This window comes from Saimiri boliviensis, chromosome 20 (genome assembly GCF_048565385.1).
Source record: "Saimiri boliviensis isolate mSaiBol1 chromosome 20, mSaiBol1.pri, whole genome shotgun sequence".
In the NCBI taxonomy this organism is placed as follows: Eukaryota; Metazoa; Chordata; class Mammalia; order Primates; family Cebidae; genus Saimiri; species Saimiri boliviensis.
The window spans coordinates 10023942-10050217 of NC_133468.1; the positions used below are offsets into that span (position 1 = coordinate 10023942).

Consider the following 26276-nt stretch of genomic DNA (forward strand, 5'->3'; position numbering starts at 1 on the left):
CAGAGCCACTGGGGATTTGCTTGAGGCCACTGGGGTCAGGCTTGAATCCATATGCAAGCAGCGTGGTCTGTGTGCCTGCCATTTTCTAGGCTCTGTCACATGAATCTTTCTGCCAAATCTCATGATAATTCTCCAAGAATAGTACCATTACTATCCCCATTGACAGAGGGAGAAAGGGAGGCTCAGAGAGGTTAAGTGTCTCACTGAAGCTCACACAGTTTCTGAGTAATAGAACTTTACTCAGTACAGGATAACATCCATCCTTTCATTTATTCATTCATTTAATAACCATTTACAGCACAGCTACCACATGCCAGGCAGTATTCTAGGCACTTAGAATATGTAGATGAGCAAAACAGGCAAAACCCTCCCCTCATGGCATTACCATTCGAGTGTCACCATGCCAGGGCTGGCACAGTTGCTACTGAAACAAACAAAATAAGACCTACTTCTTGCTTTTGGGGAGTAGGTAGTCTAGTGGAGGAGGCACATAGACAGAAAATTTCAAAGCACTGTGGAAATTTTAGGGTATTTTAATAGGGGTTAGCAGAGGGGCTATGAGAATAAAGGGTGGAAGACTTCCTGGGAAGGCTTCTTGGAAGACGTGTTGCCTGAGATGAGCCCGGAAGAATTAGTTAGGGAAAGAAAAGTCATTCCATGTAGAATTCATGGTGGGTGATAGAGCCTAAATCCTGTTTGGGGTGCTGAGCACTGAGAGCCAGACACCAGTGCTCAGACTTGACTTCTTCTCTCAGGTATAGCTTGAGCAAAGACACAGAAGAAGGCAAGTTTTTGGTTCAGTGAACTCTACGTCTGGCTACAAAGGGCGAAGAGGGACAAGGAGAGACGTGGTTGAAGAGAAGAGGTTTCAGGATGCAGTAAAATGAGCTAATGCCATTTATGGTTACAAAGATAACTCTGCTGGGGAGGGGCAAACAGAGGCTGAAGTGGAGTGCGTGAGGATGGAGACAGGGAGGAGATGGCTGCAGGGGTCCCGGCAATGACAGTGATTGTGTGAAGGGCAACCCCAAATTCTGTGCTTCCAAATGCAAATCCAGTGCTTTAAAAAAAATTTTAATTAATTAATATATTTTTGAGATGGAGTCTCACTCTGTCACCCAGGCTAAAATTCAGTGGCACAATCTCCCCTCACTGCAATCTTTGCCTCCCGGGTTCAAGCAATTCTTCTGCCTCAGCCTCCCGAATAGCTGGGACTACAGGTGCATGCCACCATGCCCAGCTATTTTTTTTTTTAATATATATTTTTGGTAGAGACGGGGTTTCACCATGTTGGCCAGGCTGGTCTCGAACTCCTGACCTCAACTGATCCACCCACCTTGGCCTCCCGAAGTGCTGGGATTACAGGCGTGAGCCACCATGACCAGTCTTATTATTATTTTTTTAATTTATATTTTTAGAGACAAAATGATCCTTGCTCATTAAAAAAAAGAAATGGAAAGTAGAAACAAAAATGCCTGTATCTGACGGGAAAGATAAGCCCCATGTTCTTTTTCTAAAAACCCTTATCATGAACTACTTTAATAAGTATATGCAGTTTATATTGTGATAAAGCATGATAAGCAATCAAGCAGCTGTGAACCCACCGCTCCATGTCAGAATTAGAACTTGACCAAGCAGTCACAGCTGAGGTGAGGTCCACTCTGATGCCCTTCCCCGACTCCACCCCATCCCCCAAGACCTGACCACCTGATCACTCTAGAATTTCATTTTTGTCTCGTTGCCTTGCTTTGCTTTACACCTTTACCAAATGTGAATGGGCCCCAAACAATACAGTGCTTAATTTGCTTGTGTTTTAGCTTTATTAAAAATGTATCTTTGATCCTTCTGCTACTTGCAATTCTAAATTTGGTATTATGAGTCTCAGCCTTATCGGTGTAGCTGCACGTGGCTGTCATCTATTCACTCTCACCAGTACCAGGTGTGCTTTGTTGCACGCAGGCACCCCTGCTGGGGTATCCACTCTCCTGTTGGCAGGCCTTTGGGTGGTGTCAGTTGCTGATCGTTTCCATGGTGCTGTTCTCGTGCGGGCCTCCAGGACGCACGTGCGTAAGATCCTCTAGGAAACCATGGTGTACAACTGCTGGGTTGCAGGCCCAGCGTTCTCTCCACTTCCCTATTCTCCCAAGCAGGGTCTAGCTGCCCCCAAAACAGCCTTAGTGCTGCCATGCTGGGCAATCTGGGAGGGGCAGTCCAGGGCAGACAGGCCCAGGCCAGCTATTTCCCAGGAATTTCCCAGAACTCAGCAGGCACCCAGTGACCCCTCATCAGTGAGCAATACCCAGAAATGTGCCGGCTGGCTGCTAACTAGGTCACAAGAGAGTATTGCTCTCTCACTCAGGGTTCGTTCCATTTCCTTTAGCACTTGGGCCAAGGAAGGCTCTGTTCACAGGCCACAGACCCAAGGGAGCTGGCAATCAGCTCACAGATGCTGAGCTGACCACATACCAGGCAGTGTGCAAAGCACCTTACATATAGAAATCACTTCATCCCCATCCGACTGCACGAGGAAGGCACTATTATTAACCCCATTTACAGATAAGAAACTGAGGCGCAGGAAGTTGAGAGTTTTGCCCAGAGCAATACATGCTACATCAAATCTGGGCAGCCAGCCTGCTCTGCTCTTACTACTCTGCCACACCATTGCTCAGGAGGGGAAAAGGACTAGCTCCCTGCTCAATCCTGAAGTTGTCAGCATTCTTTTACTTGCAAGGAAAAGAAACAGAATTTGAATGAATACATGTGGAAAGAGGGACTTATTAGCTGACAAAAATAAATAGAAAGAAGACAGGTTAGAAGCAGACCTCAGGGCTCACTGAGTACAGGGAGGCCGACAGCTATGAGAAACCTCTCCATCTTCCTCCTCCATGTCTCTCTATGTGCTATCTTCATTCTTTCCCACTGCAAAAGGGCCTCCTCCTCTGGGCAGGTAGGTGACTGCCTGCAACTGTCACCTGAACTTCTCACAGATACGCCTATTTCTATTTTACAAAACAAACCAACCAACCAAAAGCCAGAGAAGGATCCTGACAGGCCCAGGAAAGGGCGCTGATTAGCTTAGCCCAGCCGGGGCCACTTGCCCATTTTTTATGGACTGAATGTTTTTGCGTGCCTCTAAATTGGTATGTGGAAGCCCTAACCCTCAATGTGACAGTATTAAGAAGTGGGGCCTCTGAAAGGTATTTAGGTGTCAATGAAGTCATAAGGGTGGGGAGGATCCATAATGGTATTAGTGCCCTTATAAGAAAAGGAAGAGACACCAGAGTTTTCTCTCCACCATGTGAGGTTACAGCAAGAAGGCAGCTGTCTGCAAGCACGAAGAGAGCCCTCACCAGGAGTCACATCTGCGCACCCTGATCTTGGGCTTCCAGAACGGTGAGAAATAAATCCCTGCTCCTGAAGCCACTCAGTCCATGGGATTTTATTAGCAGTCGAGGCTGACCTGGGCACTGTTCCAGGAACAATGCTAGTGGCCTGGGGAAGCTGGGCTCTGTGACTGGCGTGGGGAGTGCCACGAGTCCCAGCCTATCGCAACAGAAGCTTCATCTACCCCCAGGAAGGGGACCTTACGGACACAATCCCAGAGGCAGTGGTGGGGGCATGAGTGATTGTGAGCAAAGCAACAGTCCCACAGGGCCCATCTGTGCCCAGGACTGGAAGAAGCTGAAGGAACCCTGGTCATGAAGAGAGCCCTCACCAGGAGCCACACCTGCCAGCCCCTTGATCTTGGACTTCCAGCTTCCTCCCTGGAAATGCATGATGGCACACATGGGCAGCTCTTCCTTCTTAAACAAGGCCTGAGTCTTCACCCAGGATCCAACTAGACTAAAAGGAATTCTCTCTTTAATAGCACGACTTCAGCATTCAGAGAAAAGTGATTTCCACCTGGTGTTTTTAACCAACACAACCTCCTCCTACACCCTAACCCATGGAGGGCCCTGGGACCAGCGTAAGGAGTGTGAGTGTTAAGCTGGGACTGCTAGAAGGAGCAGCAGCATCATGGGAGCAGGGCATGAGGGTCCCTCTTGACCTGCTGATTGCCAACACTGCAGCCAGGGAGACACTCACTCAGGCCATGCTGGGGAAGACCAGGGGAGGTGCATGTCCTCATCCTCCAAGGGCAATAGGGCTCGGGCACAGGACAGGCGATTCGATATCAGAAAATCCTGCAGGGGCTGGCCTGGCCCCTGGATGCACGTCTTCTCCTCAGACCCACCCACACTCCCCCAGTCCTGGGCTCTGGCCACCGCGTGGCAACGGCCTGATGTGTCCTCAGTGAATCCAGGTCAGAGAGCGGTCGAGCAGCAACTTGGGGAGCCAAGTGGATGAAAATCTCAACAAGAGAACAAAGCCAACCTGTTGGCCAAGGAAACTCAATCCGATTATGCCCCAGAGCCCCCCGTGGCTGGGAGCAGCCGTGTGACAGAGAAGAAAGGGCGCTTTCATGGGCCCGGGCCTGCCTGCTGGCAAATGGGCCCCACGAATGCCCTGCCCCCTCTCCAGCGGCCCCACGGGATTGTCTGGGTGTGGGGAAGGAACCCCTCCGTTGGGTCTCAGAGGAGACGGTATGGGGGAGAGGGGAATCAGGATAAGCCTTGGCCAATGAATACCTTCAAGGTCAAGGCTCTGGAGATTAAAAACAAAAAGGAAGAAAAAAAGCCAGTGCGCGTTTGTCCTGGAAATTGGCTCATGGGCAGATTAAATTTAGGAGTAACTGGGGCAGATACGCAGGGAAGCATGTTTCCTTAATGAGCCTGTCTTTATTTAACTGCTTAATCATTTACTGGGCCAAAAAACCTGGAGGTGACTCCGAAAGTCACGATGGTTAAGACAGTGACGGATTGAGCCCTTGTGGAGCCACTTCAGGGCCTGGCTCTGGTGACATCAATTCCCTGCTCCTGTCCTTGCCACTCTGATGGGGCACAGAGGGGCCTCACCCACAGCCAGGATAACCCCAACGTGGATCATCAGCCACTTGGCTCCAGAACAGTTCTCCTTCGCCATTTCGTTGTCCTCAAAGGGAGGCTCCTGGGATGGGCAATGTTGATTGGGTGGGGCTTCCTTTTCTCATCCTGACACCTCCTTCCTTCAGCCTCCTTCATTCCCTCTACTTCACTTCTCATTCATTCATTCGTTCAACTAAGTGTTTACACTAACATACGCCACGTACTGTGAGAAAGCCCAGGAAACACAGTGTGGCAAAGCCCAGTATAGCGGCTGCCCTTGTGAAGCCGCTTGCAGTCTCGTGGGGGAGGCTGATGTTAATCAAGTAACTCCACAATTCGATCTTCACAACTGCAGTAAATGCATTGGAGAAAAAGTGGAGAAAACGGGGCCCGGGGTAGGAAGAGGAGGGAAGAGGGTGATGAGTAGGCGGAGCACAGGGCAATTTTCGGGCAGTAGAACTATTCTGTATGGTACCGTAATGATGGGTATGGATACAACGCATTTGCCGAAACCCACAGAACTGTCTAACACAGAGGAGGAACCCTAACGTAAATGATGAACTGCAGTGAATAACAGTGTAGGAATATGGATGGGTTCACCCATTGTAACAAATGTATCCCACCTATGCAAGAGGTTGGCAATGGGGCAGGAAACTGGGAGAGTGGGCGGAGGAGATATACCGAAACTTTCTGTATTTTCTGCAAACCTAAAACCGCTCTAAAAAATAAAGTCTATTTTTTGAAAAAGTGAAGAGAACTATGAGACGATATTAAGGAGCGTATCAACACAAGGGGGTCTGCATCGGGGCTACTTGAAACTGGACTCTAATTGCCCTTCGCCTGGCAGTGGCTGCAGGGTCTGCCTGCACATCTTCTTTCGTCTGCAGGGTGCGGGGACCCATTATTTAGTGAGTGCCTGTCACCTGCAGCTCATGGGGAGTGACCTTCCAGGGGTGTACCAGAACTAAGATAGGGAAGGCGAGGGGAGGTAAAAGGTGTAGTTCGGAACAGCAGAGTCAGCATCATAGCATAATTTTATACTTTTTTGGGGGAAAAAAAACCCTTTCATTTCATAATACAAATTGTGAGAACGCTGGACAAAGTGTTCTTGGCTGGTGAATGTGCATGAAATACTCACCAGTGGGGCAGCATAGAGGGGCAGAGTCTTCTACAAGGAAGGCAGAGATTTTTGTGTTTACCAAAAGGGATCCAGGCTAGAAAAGCCTGGCAGCACCGTTTCATCTCATGTGAACTCACTGCCACACAGTGAGCAAGATAAGAGAATCGCCACTGTCCAGAAGGGTAACGGAAGCTCAATACGTTTACGTCACATGCTCATGTCACACAGCTAATAAGTTGCAGGGGCAGAATTGGAACTCTAACTAGACACACAAATGCAGTAGCCATCACTGCTAGCAGGGTCACGCAGGGGGCTCTAGTGGACACTAGCGGCGTTCTCTGGGAGACTTAGATTCATGGGCAGAGTGTCAACTGGTCAATGGGCTGGTCACTCTCTGCCTTGATAGCATCTATGAGACAATGGCAGGGAGTCCCCTGTGGCAGGACAGTCCTTCAGGAGAGCGAGGAACCTGTGGTGGTGATGTACTGGGGAAGCTAGCGGTGCCAGCCCAGAAGTAGAGTAAACGCCTCATTTGTCTGGACATCACCGATGCTGTGGGACAGTTACCCTGACCAGGGCCGAGCTGAGGTTCAGGCTATGTCTAGATGCTAAGAAAGGGTTATAGAGCAAATCATAGAATAAGATGGGTGAGAGAACACCTAACCGATTTCAACTACCTCTCCAAGTATTTTGGATATTTGTTTTTCTAAAAAAAAAAAAAACTAGGCATGACCAGACACAGTGGCTCACGCCTGCAATCCCAGCACTTTGGGAGGCTGAGTTTGGAGGATGGCTTGAGGCCAGGAGTTCAGTGAGCATGATCACACCACAGCACTCTAGCCTTGGTGACAGAGCAAGCCCGTCTCAAAAATCAATCAACCATCAGTGTGGGAGCTCATAAAATCATGTAGTAGAAGATTTCAGATGCATGTTCCCGTTTCTCCCAAAAACAAATCCAAGGAGACTTCCAGTAGGCCATGTGTCATTAGCAGTGTTGGGACATGAACACAATGCGCGTGGCACAACCAACCCAGTGCAGTCCCATTGGGCTCTCTGCCACAGTGGACATGTCCCATCTGTGTTGTCCAACACAGTAGCCACTCTCCACACGTGGCTATTGAACACCTGTGATGTGGCTACTATGCAAAAGGAACTGTGCTTAATTTAACTTAATTTAATCTGTTGAAAGTAAATATCCACATGTTGCAACCGGCTACTGCTTCGGACAGCACAGACTTAGATGGTTCCCTGAGGTGGCGTAACTTCTCTCCCTATTTAATTCAAATTCTTACGCTGAAGGATGCAGCGTTAACAGCAGCTCACCTCTATGGGATGGATGGTTCACTGTCCCAGAGGCTTGCCTGCCTCCTCAATTGGCACGAAAGCCTGGGAGTGGGCCCACAAGAACACCTGTGGTCCAGAGAGGAAAGAGACTCACTCACCCGAGGTCTGGCAGCTCTGAGAGGGCAGAGTGGGACTCGGATCTGAGGCCGCTGAGGCCTCTGTTTTCACCTATACCCTTGTGCCCCAAGCCACCTGGCAGAAGGGACATTTATTTCTCCAGGTCAGCAAGCAAGACTGGCTGGCTGAGGATGGCCCTTGTGGCTACTGTGAGCTATAAGAAACATTTGCTACCAACAAACAAATATACATACGTATGTACACGCGCATAGGTGTGCGTGCGTGTGTGTGTGTGTGTGTGTGTGTTTGTATCAAGCACCAGGCCCTGGGGCCATCACACTTTTAATAAAGAGTAGCCAGGCTCCCTCCTGCCCCCTCTGGAGCTTCCAGCCATGAGCACATCATAGGCACCCAGCTGCCTGAGCTGGGAGGATGGGGCTTTAGAGACAAGGGGACAAGCCAGGAATCCTTGAGTCCCTAGTATTTGATTCTCAAAAGGTACTCCGCACTTAAAAAATGAAAAAAGGAAGGAAGAAAAGAGTTTCAACTGACAAATAGGCTTGGGAGTTACTGAAAACAATATTTCTCCTCCTGGAGTCTGACAAATGCCCCTTAGCATCTTAAAGAAAGGGACAGGGAGGAGAGAGACCGTTGGAGGAGTGGACAGAGGCCTGGATTTAGCCTGTGTCACTCCAAATCCTTGTTCTGTCCCACTTGCCAGCTGGGTGACTTTTGGCAGGAGCCTCTTGGAGATTCAGTCTATGCATCTGTGAAACGGCAGTGAAGGGAGTACTACGTCTTTCAGACTCCAGGGCATGGGTCTGCTCCCAGTCTCGGGTGAGGCTCAGCGAATTCCTGAGTTTCTTTTTCTTTCACCTGATTGGGATGTGGAGGGCAAGGTGTGCAGGGGGAAAAAGGGAGGTTGAACAATGATTATCTGTCTGGCCATCCTGGGCAGACCTTGACCATTAGGTAAGGAATGGGGACCTCTGATTAGCAGTCACCTTCCTGCAGAGCATGCCACATCCTGGGCAATGGGACTGAGCAAAGCCCGTGCACTCAGCCCGAGCCTCCCAGCTCTTCACCTGCCCATGGTTCTATCCCAGCTTGGTGTCCTTCCCTGCAAGCACAGGGCAGCTTCACAGCGAGACCTGAGCCAGCCCTCAGGAAGGGCAGGCTGGTCTGCCCTGCATGTCCACACAACAGGAGCCCACCATAGCCCAAGCCGTGCCAGCCACACCAAGTCTTGCAGGAGAATGGGAGCAACCTCCCAGGGCCACGAGGCAACCTGTTAGGAGCGAGCACCAACACACCTTCCAGTTTTCTGGCGGAGGCAAAATTAAAATGTACCACCACTTCCCCGAGGCCACATCTTTGGATGGTAGATCAGGAAACCTGGGCTGAGTTCCGGTTTTGCGACTTTCCCGCTGTGGACACAGTCACCTCCTTTCGTGTTCTATGTCCTAGCTAAAAGGCACTAGGAAAGCAAATTCACCTGTCCAAGTTTCCCTTAACTCACTAGAAAAAATGAAAGTGAAAATACCTACCTCTCATATTTGGGCAGTACTGAGCTTACAGTAAGGATCGGCTAGGCTAGTGGTCTTCAAAGTGTGATCTTGGGACCAGCAGCACCAGCATCTCTTGGGAACTTGTTAGAAATGCAAATTTCTGGGTCCCACCTCAGACCTGCTGAATCAGTAACTCTGGGGGTGGGACCCAGCAATTTATGCTTTAATGAGACCACCAGGGATTTCTGACTCTTGCTCAAACTTGCCAAGCAGTGCATTAAATGGTAGCTGTCTGCGGGGTTGTTGATATTCTCAAAAAACACCGCAGGCTGAGTCTGACTATAGCAAGGCTTGTGGTTAGACAAACAAGGGAGAAGTCCCGGTATCTCCACTTTTCACCAGTGGCCTCAGGCAAGCTGGTTGGTCTCTGGGCCTCAGCTTTCTCATCCTTTAAATGGGAGTAATACTTGACCAGCAGACTGCCCTAAAGCACCTCAGCTTAAGGAAGGTCTGATCTCGGTGCCTGGAACATTAGAATTGCTTGCTAACTAGAAATTACTATTATTGTTGTTGTGGTTATTGTTTTCTTCTTAAACCATCAGATGCCAGAGATTTTTGTTTCTGAAAAGGGTCAAGTTTCTCTGGCATAAATTCCCACTCATACGGCCATGATACTCCAAAGAAAGTACCCAAAAAGACTGTCAAGTAAATTGCCAAAGGGCCCTCTGCTACCCATCAGATGGGAAGCTTTCCAAGTTTGAATAAGGCAGAGGATTTCAATTACCCAGGATTACAAGGGAGGGCCTTGGATGTGCCATATGGCCCGGGCCTGGCCGCCCATCGTCCTGCATCATCGGGGGCTCTGGTGTGAGATATTAACATAATATCCCTTCCAAAAGCGATTACAGAGTCGCAGGCAGCAGAATGTCATTTGGTGGCCATGGCCCGCTCTCAACAGCAGCGATGACTAAACGAGCTAATCAAATCAGCACGAATTTGCACACGAGCCCAGCAGCTGGGCCTGGTTATCACTGCAGTGGAGGCATAATCCTGCCTAGGATGACTTGACTAATGGGCTCCCGGTGGGCCGCCAGGCCAGCCTGCAGGCTGAGGTGGCAGCACCCACAGGCAGCCACAGCCAGGGGCCTGGAAGGTATGGAGGCCATGGGAGCTACAGCAAACGGAGCGGGAGGAGAGGCAGGGAAGACACCTGTGCATTCGTCACTCCAGTCTCAGCACGTGTGTATGTGCATGTGCGTGTGTGTGTTTGTGCATGCACGTGTGTGTGTGCGCGTGTGTGTGTGGCCACCCCATGCACCTCCCGTAGCTTCCTGAGAACACTGGTTCCAGAGCTGTTTTGGTTCAAGCCTCAGTTCTTTTACTATGTGTCCTTGAGCAAGATACTGAACATCTCTGATCTCAGTGTCCTCAGTCATAAAAATGGGGACAGTGTTTGATCTTAATGATTGAGGCTATTGTGAGGATTCAATACAATAATATAAATAAATTTCATCCCACAGTGTCTGGTGCAAGGAGTGTTCACTGAATGGCAGTTGTTACAACTCTTACTCTTGTTCAAAAGCCTTCACCATGGACCTTCCATGGGCCAGGCCCCAGGCCCTGGGAATGCCAAATTAAGGAAGACCTTGTCCTTGCCTCAAGCAGTACGTAATAAAATGGGGCAATGGATCTGTAACCAGATAGTCAACTCACGCTATCCCGTAGGAAGCGCTGTGGGAGCCGCATGGGGGAGCCGCATGGGGGCTGAGAGCAAAGCGAGGGTGCCTCCACCTTGGGGCCCCAGGAAACGGTGCTAGAGGAAGTGATACTACAGGTGAGTTCTGGACACTAAGTTGAGTTTCTATAGCAGCCTGGCCAGGCAGTGGGAGTCTTCTGAGAGGGCAGATGGGTGCCTGCTGTGAGGAATGGAAACTGGGGGTGTTTACCTTCTTGCTCACATGCCAGTGGGCCATCTGCCCAAGGAGTGAGGGCTTCTCAAATTTGAGGCAATATCAGAACTTGCAGCAATGTCTGAGGAGGCTGGGATAAAAGGGACGCATTTCCAGGTGTGTAAACAACAGAGGGTACAGCGGGAGGCATTGCAGGTCCTCAGGAATAGAAAGGTAGCGGGGAAGGTGCCCACTGGCAGCCTGGAGGACTGGCTTCCTGAATGTTTCTGGGCAAACCCCGCCCTGTCTCTACACTCCATTTGCAGAGTGGAGGGTCGGCAAGCTCAATGCCTCCCACCTGCACAGACTTTCCTTCTATTCCACAAGATTGCCACAGCCTAGGAAGCCCACAGCATTCATGACTTAATATTTGTCTCTCAAACAGCAACTTCCTGAAACTTAAATCACTAACTTAAAGGAAGTCTTTATAACGTTACTGTTGTTAACGAGCCGGGACCAATTGCCATTGACAGAAGGTAACAGTAGAAATAAAATGAAAAGTGAACAAGCAAGGTTACATGCTTTAGTTACATGCTGTTCCTTCCTGAACAAACCTGGAGGGAAGGGTGGGAGGAGGCTGGCGAGTCTTAGCGGAGGCGTTAAAGAAACATCAGCACCAAGGTGAGACCTTCTCCCTGGTTGATCACAAGGCTTGAAGGAAAAACGAAGAGGGACCGCAGTCCTCACTGGTCAACACGTTATTAGAACCAGGCATGGGCACCACCGCCTGGTCCTTGCAGACCCCAAGTAATCACCCATCTACTGCCCACTTTGGGAAATGCTGGCCCCAATAATCCAGATAAGCCATAAACCCTTCCATGCTGTGAATTCATCAACTCTTTAGAACAGGTAGGAGTGACTGGATGTGAACACCAGGTCACTGCACCTGTCCTCCTCTCTGAGCCCCTCCCTAGTCCCACCCAATGAATGCAGACCTGGTGACACTCCTGGGAGGGGCTGAGCCCTGCCACGAGGCTCCTGGTATGGTTCTATAGATGGCAGTGCTCAGTGTGGTCTCCTCAGATTCTTGGCTGGAGGACATCCCGTGACCCTCTCATGGTCCCACATCAGGGATACCTGTTTCCATGGCCTCCCTTCACCCACCAGCCCAGCTCCACCCCTGCCTGCAACTCTAGCCCTGTGACTTAACCCCTTACCCCCAGAATGGAGGCAAAGCCCATCAAAGGCCAAGGCTGCCCTGACAACCCAGCTCCAACTGGGTGCCTCCTTCGACTCCCCAGCTAACCTCCCGTCTCCCCAGAGACCTGCCTTCAAATTCTACCTCTGCTATTTGCCTGCTGGGATCTTGGGCCACTCACTTCAGCTCTCTGAACCTCAGTCTCCTTATCTGCATCCCTATCTCACCAGCTACAATGTAACTGATCTCACCAGTTTTCAGTTTTTGAGAATCAAGTGAAATGATGTAGGCAAACTCACTGAAATGCTGCTCAAGGGACTCAACAAATGAATGAGTGAATAATTGAATAAATGAATGAATGAATCTAGAAGGCTTCTAGTGGATGAGGAACTGGATACAAAGTCTAGAGACATGGGTTCAAGTCCCAGTCCAGGACTTTTCCTTCCTGAGCTTTAGTTTCCCTAACTGCCAGCCAAAAGATTACATTTAGATGACCGCAGAGATTGTTTCCAACTTTAAATGCTAAACTATGGTTCAGGGTGTGAGACCAGCAAGCATACTTTTGCAAGCCCTTGGTTTACCCAAAGCACAGGCTACACCTATTATTTCTCCACTGCTGGGAAGCATAGGCAGGAAGGAGATTGGCTGAAGAGGCAAGGCCAGATTAAAAAGCAGTTCACTCTTTGGCAGCAGAGTTGGCAAATAGTTAGTAGCACAGTTAAAAATCACAACCCTGCCATTTCCTAGGTGTGCGATTATCTTAAGAAAGTAATATGAGTTGTGAGCCTCAGTTTTCCTCATCAGTACAATGGGCATAATCCTCTCTGGCATGTTATGGGAATGGAAAGAACATGTTGACTCTTACTACTTGCTCATTCTTGCTACCTACATGTAGCGAACTCTCAACAAATGATAATATCCTTACTTTTTACATTTTAGATGACTGTTATCCTGTCGTAAACAACAACCTTCACATTGAATACAAAGGTCTAAAACTAAAGGCAGGAAGGGCCTCCAAGTGGTGGCAAAGGGGTTTGGGGATGCTCTGTTCTTCCACACCCTCCCCCCAACCCCCACACACATCCGGCCACCTGGACACAGCCAAACCTGCATAAGCCCAGAGGGATGGCCGAGGCAGCCCTGCTGAGATAGGAGCCCGGTCTTAGGGATGGACAGTGGCCCTGTCCAGCTCCTGCCCCTTCTCAGCCCAGCTGAGGGCACTCTGCCCTGGGCCCCTGGGGTGTGGAGACTCCCAGCCCTGACCTTTCACACACTAACATCCCTGACTCCTCTGAGGCCCATGTCACAACCTCAATACACAGGAATGAAACATGCACAGGCAGATGTGTGTGTTAGTGAGCACACAGCGGGCTGACAGGTTACCGTTGCCGGAGGGAAGATGAGACCCTGAGTCTGAATCCTGCTGTCCACCAACTCTGCAAGTGGTGCAAATGACTCCACCTCTCTGGGCCTCAGTTGACTCCACCTCTCTGGGCCTCAGTTTCCTCCTCTGTAAATGAGGAAATGTTGTGAGGATGAAGTTCAAAACCATGCAGGGAGCCGAATTAGCAGAGAGTCCAGGTCACAGTTCCCACTCCATCAATCCCATCTTTTAAAAATCATTCTTAAGGGATCACAGGTATATTTCCCTTCCCTCTACCCAGGTGGAATAGTAAAGGTGAAATCAGGAGGAAAACGTTGGCTCTTAACACAAGCTCCCTGGCTTTCTGAGCTAGGAAACAGTACACCAATATGTGGAATGGGGTTAAAGCAGGGGCTTTTCACCCTGGCTGCACATTTGAGTCACCTGGGGAGGTTTGGAAAACCCAATACAGGGGCCACACCCCTGGCCAGCTACTTCAGACCCCCTAGGGGTGGCAGGGGTGGAGGGTTATGTTAGGCTCCCCAGGGGCTTTCAGTATGGAGCCAGGCTTGAGAACTGATGGCTTAGATCCAAAGGACAAGCTTGGGATCAGACCAGCCCAGCCCAGGTTGAATCCTGGCTCTATTCCTTATCAATGTGGCCCCTACAAGTCATTCAACACACTCAAGTCTTGGTGTTTTAATTTGTTCCAAAAAACAATGGGAATAATATGGAGATTCAGAGAGACAGCAGGTGAAAGCATGAGGCCAGGCATATACTAAGCGCTCAATAAATGAGAGCCTGCTACCATATGGGGCCTTCCAGCCAATTTATGTTTACAACAAATAGGACATTAAATGAAGGCAAATTCAGCCACAAACCGTTACAAGACCATTACGTCTACCTATATATTTATTTATTTTTATTTTCTTGTGCTGATGTTTGTTAAACCCCACTTTGTTGTATTAATAGAAAAAAATGTAAGACTGCCAGGTGTATCTGCATTGCAAATATCTATCCCAATATAAGGTGTTATTCAAAATAGCACCTTTTGCTAGCAGACATGACTGCCCCTGCTTGGTTCCCCATTATTGAACAGGACATCTCTTTGAGCCATGTAGTGTAACTGGATGCTGATGAAGTCAGGCGGGGCTGATCCCCTGTGACAGCTGCTCCTTCCCATGTTCTCAGAAGAGCCTAGCCATTTGCCTGGTCTTGGGAGAAGCTGCTTTGGGACCCTGCAAACCTGTCCTGGTTACAGAGACAACCGTAGCTTACAGGCCACCAGTGCCTGGTGCAGGGTGGCTGGCAGAATGTTCCAGAAAGGACAGTGCATGGAGGAGGACTCAGGAGAGCCAGGTTCCAGCCTTGCCACTGGTGAAGCTCCTGGCTATGTGGCTCAAATAGCTCCTTCTGCCTCTCTGAGTCTCGGTGTCCCTGCTCTATAAAATGAGGATGGCCGGGGCTGCCTGCCTACTCCACCCAGCTGTCCTGTGGTTTCGGGATGAAAAGGGTGGAAGGCACTGGATTTGTTTGCGGTGGCTGCTGTGACTGCTGTGACAAACTACCCAAACTGGGTACCTTCAACCATTGATTACAGAAGCATTCTGGAGACCAGACGTCCAGAGTCAAAGTGTGGGCGGGGCTGCGCTCCCTTTGCAGGCTCCAGGGAAAAATCCTTCCTTCTTCCTCCAGCTTCCGGTGTTCTTTGGCATCCCTTGGCTTGTGGCTGCATCTCTTCGATCCCTGTCTCCAGTCATTATCTCTTCTCCTCCTGTCCGGCTTCTCCTCTCTGTGTCTCTTATAAAGACACTTGTCATTGGATTTAGGGACCTCATGGATAATCCAGGATGATCTCATGTCAAGATCCTTAACTTAATTCCATTTGCAAAGACCCCTTTCCAAATAAAGTCACATCCATGAGTTCCTGAGATCCAGATGTGGGCATATCTTTTTTTCCAGTGCTGGCGGGGGCAGGGTCAACACTGAGCCCATTGCAAGCAGCTCGTAAGTCATTTTAGTGAACTTGAACTGCATCCTATTGCTAGGGCCAGTAGATTTGAGAGTGCGAGCCAGCCTGATGGGTTGGTGATGCTGTCCTGGAAAATGGGAGTGCATGGTCGAGGAGCACCTACTACATGCCAGGAAGTGCACTGAGTACTTTGACAATTGATCTCATTTTGTCTGCACAGCAACTCTAAGTCAAGTACTCCTGCCCCTTCCTCAGATGGGAAACCTACCTAAGGCTCAGAAGCGTGAAGTGACTTGGTCGAGGTCATTTTTGTAGTAAGAACTGGAACTGGCATTTGAATCTAGGCAGGCTGTGACTTCACAGGCCATGCTCATAACCACTGCTATCCACTGCCTTCCATGGACAGGCCTAAGGTTGGCAGGGAAAGAGGCCACAACTAAGGGCCACATGTTACCACGTGTGGTAAGCCTCGTAGGTCACATCAGCGCATAGTTACAACAATAATGATAACTCATGTTCGTAAGCCCAATAATAATCACAGCTAATGATGATGACATTAACATTACATGTGGTATTATGATCATGGGGGCCTCCTACAGCCAGACACCATGCTAAGTACTTTTCATGTATTATCTCATTTAATCTCACTAGCACTCTGCGAGGAGGAAACTACTATTATCCCCATTTACAGGCTGGCCCAAAAATCCGTGGACTGTAATATGACAACTCACAAAAACAAAGAACTCACAGGGAGAAGAGAACAGGGTGGAGAAGCTACAAAGCCAGAGCAAATTACTAAAAAGAAATATGTTTCAGAAGGTCCTTGTTTTCAGCTTGACCCTGGCCCCTGCATGCAGTAGGACCCCAGTACTCTGCTGTCTGAATCTCATTTCCAGAGAGGGCTCAAGAAGCCCCAAGTCCAGTCTGCCCAGAACCAAGCACACCATCTCCCTCCCCCAGACGCCCCAACTACAGCAATCCCTGTCCATCAGGCACCCAGGCCAGAAAATCTGGCTCTGCCTCCCTCCCCAGTGGTCCTCATCAAGTAGGTAACATCCTGCTGGGTTTTTCTGGGTTTTGTTTGTTTGTTTGTTTGTTTGCTTTGAGATGGAGTCTAGCTCTGTTGCTAGGCTATAGTGCAGTGGCACAATCTCAGCTCACTGCAACCTCTACCTCCTGGGTTCAAACTATTCTCCTGCCTCAGCCTCCCAAGTAACTGGGATTACAGGTGCCTGCCACCACACCTGGCTAATTTTTGTATTTTTAGTAGAGACAAGGTTTCACCATGTTGGCCAGGATGGTCTCAAACTCCTGACCTCATGATCCGCCCACATTGGCCTCCCAAAGTGCTGGGATTACAGGCATGAGCCACCGTGCCCGGCCCAACATCCTGCTGATTTTAACTCCTGCAGAGCCCTCAAATGCACACCCACCTCCCATTCCCGCACAATGTCCCAGTTCAGCCCTTGACGGCCTTGTTCCTAGGCCACTGCCCAAGTCCCACCTGCCTGCCCTCCGGACTTCTGGTATTTTTCCAACTCCCCACTCATTAAATCCATCTCCCTCTCAATAACTGGTGTGAATTCAGGAACACTGAGTTCCAGCCACGTCATCCCCATATTCCTGACCCTTCCAGGCCTGCAGGTCCTCGTTCAAACTCCTTAATTGCATGTACAGTACATGCCACTATCACTTGCCCCTTCCTCCCTTTTCCGTCTTTCCTTCCACCCCTCCTTCAGTCGTGGCTCAGCTCCCCAGCACTGACCTGGCTGCAGCTCCCACCCACCATGTGCTGTTTGCACTTCAGGGTCTTTGCACAGGCAGAGGCCTCCCTGATAGAAATTCCCACTTTCCGGGTTTCTCTCTCTGGTTTTCCAGCGTCCATACTCTTTGATGGCAGGGACTGTCTTGTTGGCGGTTTTATCCCTGGTCTCAGCGTAAAGCTTCTGGGGCATAGGAGAGGATTTTCTTTTCTTTTATTTTCTTTTTTGAGATGGAGGCTTAGGCTATTGCCCAAGCTGGAGTGTAGTGGGGAGTGCAATCTTGGCTCATTACAACCTCCACCTCCTGGGTTCAAGCGATCTCCTGCCTCAGCCTCCCGAGTAGTTGGGACCACAGGTGTGAGCCACTGATTTTTGCATTTTTAGTAGAGACAGGGTTTCACCGTGTTGGCATGCTGATCTCCAACTCTTGACCTCAAGTGATCCACCTGCCTCAGCCTCCCAAAGTACTGGGATTAAGGCATGAGCCACAGCACCCAGCCTTATGGGTTTTTTTTAAAATGTTTTAATTAATTGCTAATATTTCAATGTTGGATGATTTCATAAAAATTCAAATTCAGGCTTCTCTTGAAAATATTGGGATCCAGCAACCCCGGGCCTGGTCCCCAAATGACAAGGATGGGCTGGGTGGAGTAGCTGATGCCCCTTCTGCCAGGTCATTGGCTGTCCAGGCCTCACTGGCTCACCCAGGGCACTTCACTCATCTTTGTCACCTGCCTGGCCCCTCTGGTATTTGACTTTTCAGGTGTCAGACACATCGAATTTATCTGTGAAATCCTTCACTTAAGCACGTACTTACTTGGTCTCTGAAACGTGACATGCCCCAGTTCGGGCCTTCGCCTGGCAGTCTTACATTTTTTTCTGTTAATCCAGCACAGCGGGGTTTAACAAACATTAACAAGCAAATAAAACTAAATAAATACATAGGTAAATGTAATGGTCTTCTAATGGCTTGTGGCTACATTTGCCTTCACTAAATGCCCTATGTGTTGTACATATAAATTGGTTGGAAGGCCCCATATGGTAGCAGGCTCTCATTTATTGAGCGCTTAATATATGCTCAGCCTCTGATATGCCACATATCAGAGACCAAAGAAGCCGACACTTACTTCAAATTAAACCTGCTTTTCTTAGCTAAGAGAGAAACAAGATCAGACACAAGAGTCATTATGCCCGTGAGATTTTAAAAAGCACAAGCTGTCCAAAGTCAGCGCAGGCGTCCTCGTAATGAGGACAGAGGGACGGGTCCTCTAGAGCAGCACTTCTCCGACTTTAATGTGAGCAGGAGTCACCTGAGGCATCTGCTAAACTGCAGATTCACATGCAGTGGGTCTGGGACAGGGTCTGAGACCACGTTTCTAACCAGCTCCCAGGTGAGGACAGTACTGCTGGTCCCTGGACACATTTTCAGTTCCTGGACACACAGCAAGGCTCTGTGACATCCCTGCAACAAACTAGAGGGTCCTAACACCCAGATAGCTTGGCCACCATCCCTCCTGCCTGGAGAGAATGTGTTCTAGGTCATTCAGGTATTCTTGGAACCCACTTCTGGGGTCACCACGGCTGCTGAAGGTAGGAAGCTCTTTGCTTGGAATTCCCAGCTGCTTCACTTTGATCCAGGACAAGAAAACACGGGAAGCAAGGGACACACAGCAAGAGGAGGGGGGTGAGGGTGGGGGTGAGGAGTGGGGTGGGATGGGTTGGGGTGGGGCGAGGGTGGTGTGAGGATGGATGTGGTGGCAGAGCCTAGCTATTTATGCCTTTACAGGCGCCTTCCCCATTCCCCACTCCCTACTGCCCTTGAGTCCCAAAGTAGGTTGTCTCACAGGGTCTAAGATGCTCCCAGAGAGACCAGAAGACTTGAGTTCAAGTCAGCCTTAGTCACAAAGCCCCAATTGCCAGTATGTTGTTCTGAGCAGCATTCACAGGCAAGCTCATGTTCCCGGCCTGCATATTATTTTTCCAGGCAGCAAAGAGGGAAACGCTTTGCCCTCCCACATCAGGGATTGCAGAGGAAGCAGAAAGAAACGTTCACACGTAGGATGGGTCCCAGGGGCTTCTCACCCTGAGCCTGTAAACAGGAAGTGCGGCTATACTCTCAGGAACACCCTGGGGTTTGCCGGTTTGTTTTGCAGGCTTTAGGCTCATTCAGATAAACTGTGGAGAGGATTGTCAGAAACTCACCAAGCCCTTCACAGCGCTCCCTACCTCAGCAAGGTTTGGTGGTACTAAGGCTGCTAGCCAAAGGTTTGCACGGGGGAGGGATGGGGCCAGTGCTATCCGCTGCAGGGAGAGTCCCACCTTCCTCAAAGTCCCCTTCTGCCATCCCCTAATAGAAACGTTTCTAGGGGCCATCAAGAGGGGAAAAGCAAAGCTCTCCCTGGTGGCTGCAGCTGGCATAACACTGGCTGCATCAGCAGGCAGGAGGAAGCAGGAGATGGGGCGCCAGGCCCCTATCAGGCTGCCTGCTCTTGGCTTTCATTATTGTCCTGTTTTCAAAGTACCAGCTCCGGAGCGGGCAGGGGAGGGTAGAGTTTGGCGACTTGTTCGGCCTAGGTATACATAAACAGTAGCAGACAAAATCTCCTTTATCATCTATTTCCCAGGAAACAGGGAGAAAATTCTTCTCAGCACCAGATGATTAAAGAAGAGGCTCACCCTTCTGGGAGACAGCCCTCTCTTTTTCCCTCTCCCCTGTGCGAAACACTAAGTCACTGTTCTGGATACCCACCAGGAGGGTCCCTGTTGGAGAGGAGGCAGCCGCAGGGCTGGAGGAGGAGGTCAGCTGCTAAGGGGACCAGTGCGCTGCCAGCCAGGGCACAGAAATTCTTCCCCAGGAAAGGGGATGTTACGTAGCCTGCCGGGTAAACTGGAAATTATTAACCATGGGATGAGTAGAATCAAAAGGTTTTGAAAACTGGTTGTTGGCTTTACTGGGAGTTGCAAGCATGCTAGGGGAAAAAAAAAATATTACAAATCTATTTGGAATTTTTTCCCTCTGAACCAGGAAGAGGCGTTTCCAATAATTCTATCAAGTAAAGCTCTCCAGTGTTCTTTCCTGCTGATATTTCAAGGGTGGTTTTGTTATTTCTTCACACAGACGGCCCAGGAAACAATGTATTTTTCTTTTCTTTCTTCCTTGCCCAAAAGAATTTGAGTCTTTCTAAGCTGGCCATTTCTTACTTTTTTCCTCTCTATTTTTGATTTAGATAAAATGGTGACTTCGAAGGGCCTTTGAGACCACTTACGTCACAGTAGACTTTGAGGTTCCTTCTTATCATAAAAATGATAGGTGCCACCTCCTGTCATGGTCAGTGAGTGTCTGGATCTGTGTGGGTACCTCACACCAGGACTTCTCCAAGCCATGCTGCATGTGTAGACCACTCAAGGATCATTAGAAGAGCCTGACTCAGCAGTTCAGGGCCCTGGGTGTCAGCATTTCTGACCACTCCCATGGGATGCCCATGCTGCGGGCTTCTGGACCACTCACTGAGAAGCAAGCTTCTTCCCCAATCTCATCTAATCAACTCTCATCTCTGGTTGGCAGGACTGAATTTATTTAAAGAGGCTGAGGAGTTTTCCGTTTGAAAGAGAGGCAGATAGGCCTTAAGCAATCTTTTTTTTTTTTTTTTTTTTTTCCATTGAGATGGAATTTTGCTCTTGTCGCCCAGGCTGGAGTGCAATGGCGCAATCTCGGCTCACTGCAACCTCTGCCTCCTGGGTTCAAGCAATTCTCCTGTCTCAGCCTCCCGAGTAGCTGGGATTGCAGGCATACACCACCACGCCTGACTAATTTTTGTATTTTTAGTAAAGACAGGTTTTCGCCATGTTGGCCAGGCTGGTCTCAGACCCCTGACCTCAAGTGATCCACCCACCTTGGCATCCCAAAGTGCTAGGATTATAGGAGTTAGCCACGCCCGGCTGGCCTTAAGCAATCTTTAATCTGCTTTTGAAACAGGCAGTGCTGACGTGGCAAGGTGGGCAGATGTAAGTAAGATACATGTGGGTACAACACACCCAGGCTTGAGACATCCTCCTTGAGTTGCAAAAGAGGGGCATACAGACATTGGGTTTTGGATGCAGAAAGGTGAAAGTTCAAATCCCAGCTCTGCTACTTACTAGCTAGATGGCTCTGGATGGGTAAGTCATGTCACCTCTCTGAGCCTTAGTTTCCCCATTTGTAAAATGGGGATAAACTCTGTCTCCAAGGGTTATGGCAAAAAGCAAATGAGAAAACACACATAGAGCACCTCGTATCTCGTATCTGTACAATAAATGGTAGCTTTCACTTACCCAGCAAATTCAATGAACACCTACTAATTTCCTCATCTGTTCTACACACTAGACAAATAAAGGGATAAAAAACCCAAATATGGTGGTCAGAATAATGCACCCCAAAGATGTCCATGTCTTAATCCCTGAAATTGTGAATATGTGACCTTACATGGCAAAAGGGATTGTCAGATGCGATTAAGGTTAAGGACCTTGGAATGGGGAGATTATTCTGGATTATGCAAGTGGGTCACATGTAATCACATGGAGATGAAGGCAAAGAAACTCTCCTGGCTATGGTCAGAGAGAGATGCAATGGCTTGGAAGATGGAGCAAGAAGCCACAAGCCAAGGAATGTAGGCAGCCTCTAGAAGCTGAAAAAAGAAAAACATAGATTCTTCCCTACAGCTTCTAGAAAGGCATGCAGCTTAGACCTCTGTAGCAATTTTGACCTACAGAACTCTAAGATAATATATCTGTACTGTTTTAGTTCCCTCACTAATTTGTATTAATTTGTTACAGCAGCAACAGAAAACATCCAACTGACGTGACTTCTGCTCTCACGAAACTCACACATCTAGTGGGGATAGATGCAATAGTCGGGTAAATGAACAAACGAGCAAGGAAAGATGAGTTACATGCCATGAACACAGGCAGCGACTGCGACAGAAAATGAGTAAGGGGAAATGGGTGCTCAAGAGGTCCTCTCTGCAGAGCTGTTGTTCCTACAAAACCTCAATCACAAGCAAGAACAAGGCAGGAAGAAAACAGAGCCAGGCAGAGGGCTCAGCAAGTGTGGGCCAGAAGTAGGAAGAAGCTGGGTGTGCTTCCCGTGGAACGGTGGCCAGTGGGTGGGGAGTGACATGTGAATTTGGAAAGGCCCAGAATGGGCCAGACCGGGAAGGACTTGGATTCTAAGTGTGATTTCTATTCTTCTGTGTATCACCAGACACATTCTGTATGTCAGAAAGCGTCACCAAGACCTAGCAGAGTGCCAGAGACATGGCATATTGGTTTGCCCAGGTGCTTTGCAGGGTGCATGCATGCAACAAAGCACCATAGACTGGGTGGCTTAAATGACAGAAATGTATTGTCAAAGTGTCAGCACTGCTGGTTTCTCCTGAGGCTTTGCTTTGGCTTGTAGATAGATGGCTGTCTTCTTCTGGCTGTCTTCTTCTGTGTGGAAGGGCACCCTCTGCGTGGGTTGGTGTCCAAATCTCCTCTTCTTATAAAGATATCACTCATGGCTGGGTGCGGTGGCTCACGCCTATAATCCCAACACGTTGAGAGGCCAAGGTGGGAGAATTGCTTGAGCCAGGAGTTCAAGACCAGCCTGGGCAACTTAGGGGACCTCATTTCTATAAAAAATTTAAAAATTAGCCGAGTGTGGTGACACGCACCTGTAGTCCCAGCTACTCCAAAGGCTGAAGTGGGAAGATCACTTGAGCCTGGGAGGTGGAGGCTGCAGTGAATCGTGATTATAATCACTGCACTCCAGCCTGAATGATGGAATGAGATTCTGTCTCAAAAAAAAAAAAAAATCAATTACATTGGTCCTATTAGATTAGGGCCCACCCATATGACCCCATTTTACCTTAATCACCTTGATAAAGGCCCTGTCTCCAAATACAGTCCCATTCTGAGACACGAGGGGTTGGGTCTTGAACATGGAAGAGGCCACACGCCAAGGAATGTAGGCAGCCTCTAGAAGCTGAAAAAAAATATATAGATAGATTCTATTTTTTAAGAATATGGGGTCATATGGGTGGGCCCTAATCTAATATGACAAATATAATTGATTTTTCTTTTCTGTGACAAGGTCTCACTCTGTCATCCAGGCTGGAGTGCAGTGACTAATCACGACTCACTGCGGCCTCCACCTCCCAGGCTCAAATGATCCTCCCACTTCAGCTTTTGAAGCAGCTGGGACTACAGGTGCCTGCCACTATGCTTGGCTAATTTTTAAATTATTTAAATAGAGATGAGGTCTCCTATGTTGCCCAGGCTGATCTTGAACTCCTGGGCTCAATTTGAGGGAGATACATTTCAGCCCATGACATCTGGAAACATTCGTTCCTAATGATGGTGGGGATTGCATTGCCAAGACCTGTCTTTAGAAAACCATGTTTGAAGGAATTCCCTCAGGAGCCACTTGCCTGGGATGGAGGAGGCCTCCCAGAAAGCAGAGATTTGGATGTCCTTTTGAGAAGATGGTGCTTTGTTAAGCACAGAACTGAGCAACAAGGAGCCTGGTACTGTGCCACCCTGAGGCAGAGTGTAATTGTTCTACAGAGAGAAGGAGAGAGGAGATACCAAGGTCACGGGCTGTGATGCCCAGGGCTGCTCAGTGAGAAGAAATTAGAAGAAGCGGCATGGCTAATGGCAATCTTTAGGCAACTCACTGTGCAATAAGAGCTTCTCTTCTTGCTTCCTCATGAGACCATCAGCAAATCCCACATTCTGTGAGCAAAGTATTCGGAAAAGCTCAAAGGGGAGAATGGGGAGATCCTGACATACAGTTTACATTTACAATGCTGTATACAATATAGAACATGGACATATTATGTAGAGCCTCATAACATTTGTGTAGCATATTACAGTGAGTTTCAAACTTTTAATAACAGAATACTTGGTCCACATTAAATCTTCTGCCAACCTAAGTAGAGCAGCTGCCCCTCTTCCCCCATCAAGACTTTTCTGAATTTACTGAGACTTCAAAGGCACAGTTTCAAATGACTGGAGCACTGAGTATTTCTATAATTGCCTAAGCAGTAAAGGGACCCGGGATGAGAGTGGGATGGGGCCTCTCTGGAATCGCTTGTGATGTCACTTCAAACACTATGTCCAATTCCCAAACTGTCCCCATTAGAAGATCAGAGGACACGTGCACTTTGAAAACCATCAATATATTATGGTTTGTTGCTGTTGTTGTTGTTGTTGTTTTTTGCCCCAGCTTTTCCATCACACAATTTGCCTCACTTGAGTCACCCTCACTGACTAAGGATAGGGGTAACTTACAAGGAGATGTTTACAAATTCTTTTTTTTTTTTTTTAGAAAGAAAGAAAGAAAAAAAAGAATAAAGGAGAGGAAGAAAGAGAAAGAGGAAGAGGGAGAGAGAACAGGGGTGTTGCTTAATTGCCTGGGCTAGAATGCAGTCTAAAAATGGGTATGCCTGTAATTGTGCTTAATAATGAGACATGAAAAAAATGAGGGAAGAAAATAACTAACAAGGAGCCAACCAATATTTCATTTAAACCTGTAAGTAGGTGTGATGTGGTACTGATAAGAGTGTATATTTTATGTATTTAAAGTGGAGAGTTCTATAAATGTTAATTAAGTTTACTTGTTCCAGATCTGAGTTCAAGTCCTGGATATGATTGTTAATTTTCTGTCTCATTGATCTGTATTGTGGTTTTAAATAAAACCTAGCTGGGGGCAGTGGCTCATGCCTGTAATCCCAGCACTTTGGGAGGCCGAGGCAGTGGATCACCTGAAGTCAGGAGTTTGAGACCAGCCTGGCCAACATGGCAAAACCCCATCTCTACTAAAAATACAAAAATTAGTTGGGCGTGGTGGTACATGCCTGCATTCCCAGCAACTTGGAAGGCTGAGGAAAGAGAATCGCTTGAACTTGATGGGGAGAGTTTGCAGTGAGCAGAGGTTGCGCCACTGCGCTCCAGCCTGGGTGACAGAGTGAGACTCTGTCTCAAAAACAAAAAAAAAAAAAGTATACAGTGATTAAATAAAAGTCCTGTCAAAAAGAGGATGGGGGAATGTCCAGTGTCCTCAAGTTTGAGTCAGTTTGAGACATGGTATGTCCCTGTGGCAGGCAGCCTGAATCCTGCCTGGCTCTAGCATCTGCTGTCATCTTGAAGTTTAATCGAGCAAGAATAATACTGCAACTTTTGGCTGATTTTTCCAAAAGTTGGAAAATGTTGGCATTACTGAATCCACTCTGGCTAAAGTTAAGAGAAGCTGTGTCCCGGCTTGCTGGGCTCAGTCACCTAGAAACAGGATGCTCTCTGGCTAATGGTGCCAAATCCATGGTGTAATCTAGCCCTTTGTGAGAATTTAAAGTGACTCTCTCACAAAGTGCTTTTCACAGTTCATCTACTTAGCAAGTATCTAACTATTAGCTATTCACGCCTTGCTAGAAATATAGCAGATGACATTCAGTATAAAATCCATGACGCAGAAGAAAGGCCCATGTCTGTGGCTGGAACAAAATGATTTAATCCACCAAAATTTCTTTCAGGGAATGCACTTTAAAACTTAGAACAAATATTTGGGGAGCAAGTGGGTAGGGGTATGGATGGCCAGGGCTGCTACTACATAACTTCAGAATACACTGCCCCCTGGAGTTGTTCAACTCAGGGGTACTGGGAGCCCCCAGTGGCATAGGTTGATAACAAATGTGGCCCCTGCAATGCCTTCTGGCAAGGTCAGCCCTGTTTTCTAGAGGGCCCAGTTTTGAAGAAGCCTTAATAATTTAATGATTATTATCAGTACAATATCAAGTCAATATCAGTACCTTGTAGGGAGCAGTATCTCTTTGCATGACAGAAGGGAAGAAGGGCAGAGAGAAGAACACTACTTGGTGGTTGCACGAGATTCTTTAAGATTTTGCTGTGAACTATGGGATCAGACCCCACCCTGTGATCAAAAAGATCTAAAAAATCTAAAGATCTACAGGAATGCTTTATTTTTATTTTTGGGGGAGTAGCAACGAGAAGGCTGAGTTCTGAGTCTAGACTGAACCTGCATCAGGGAGGAGGGACATCTGGTTCCTATCAGTGATGACTCTTTT

The 26276-nt window shown here is 48.4% G+C and overlaps 1 long non-coding RNA gene across 1 annotated transcript; it reads right to left on the reverse strand.

Annotated features, from left to right (window-relative positions):
• Positions 1-4106: 4106 nt before the first annotated feature.
• On the reverse strand, positions 4107-20022 carry LOC141582428 (uncharacterized). Its single transcript, XR_012515265.1, has 3 exons — positions 19928-20022; positions 8204-8361; positions 4107-4351 (listed from the first exon to the last, which is right to left on the reverse strand). It is a non-coding gene; the product is annotated as an uncharacterized LOC141582428 (long non-coding RNA).
• Positions 20023-26276: the final 6254 nt, after the last annotated feature.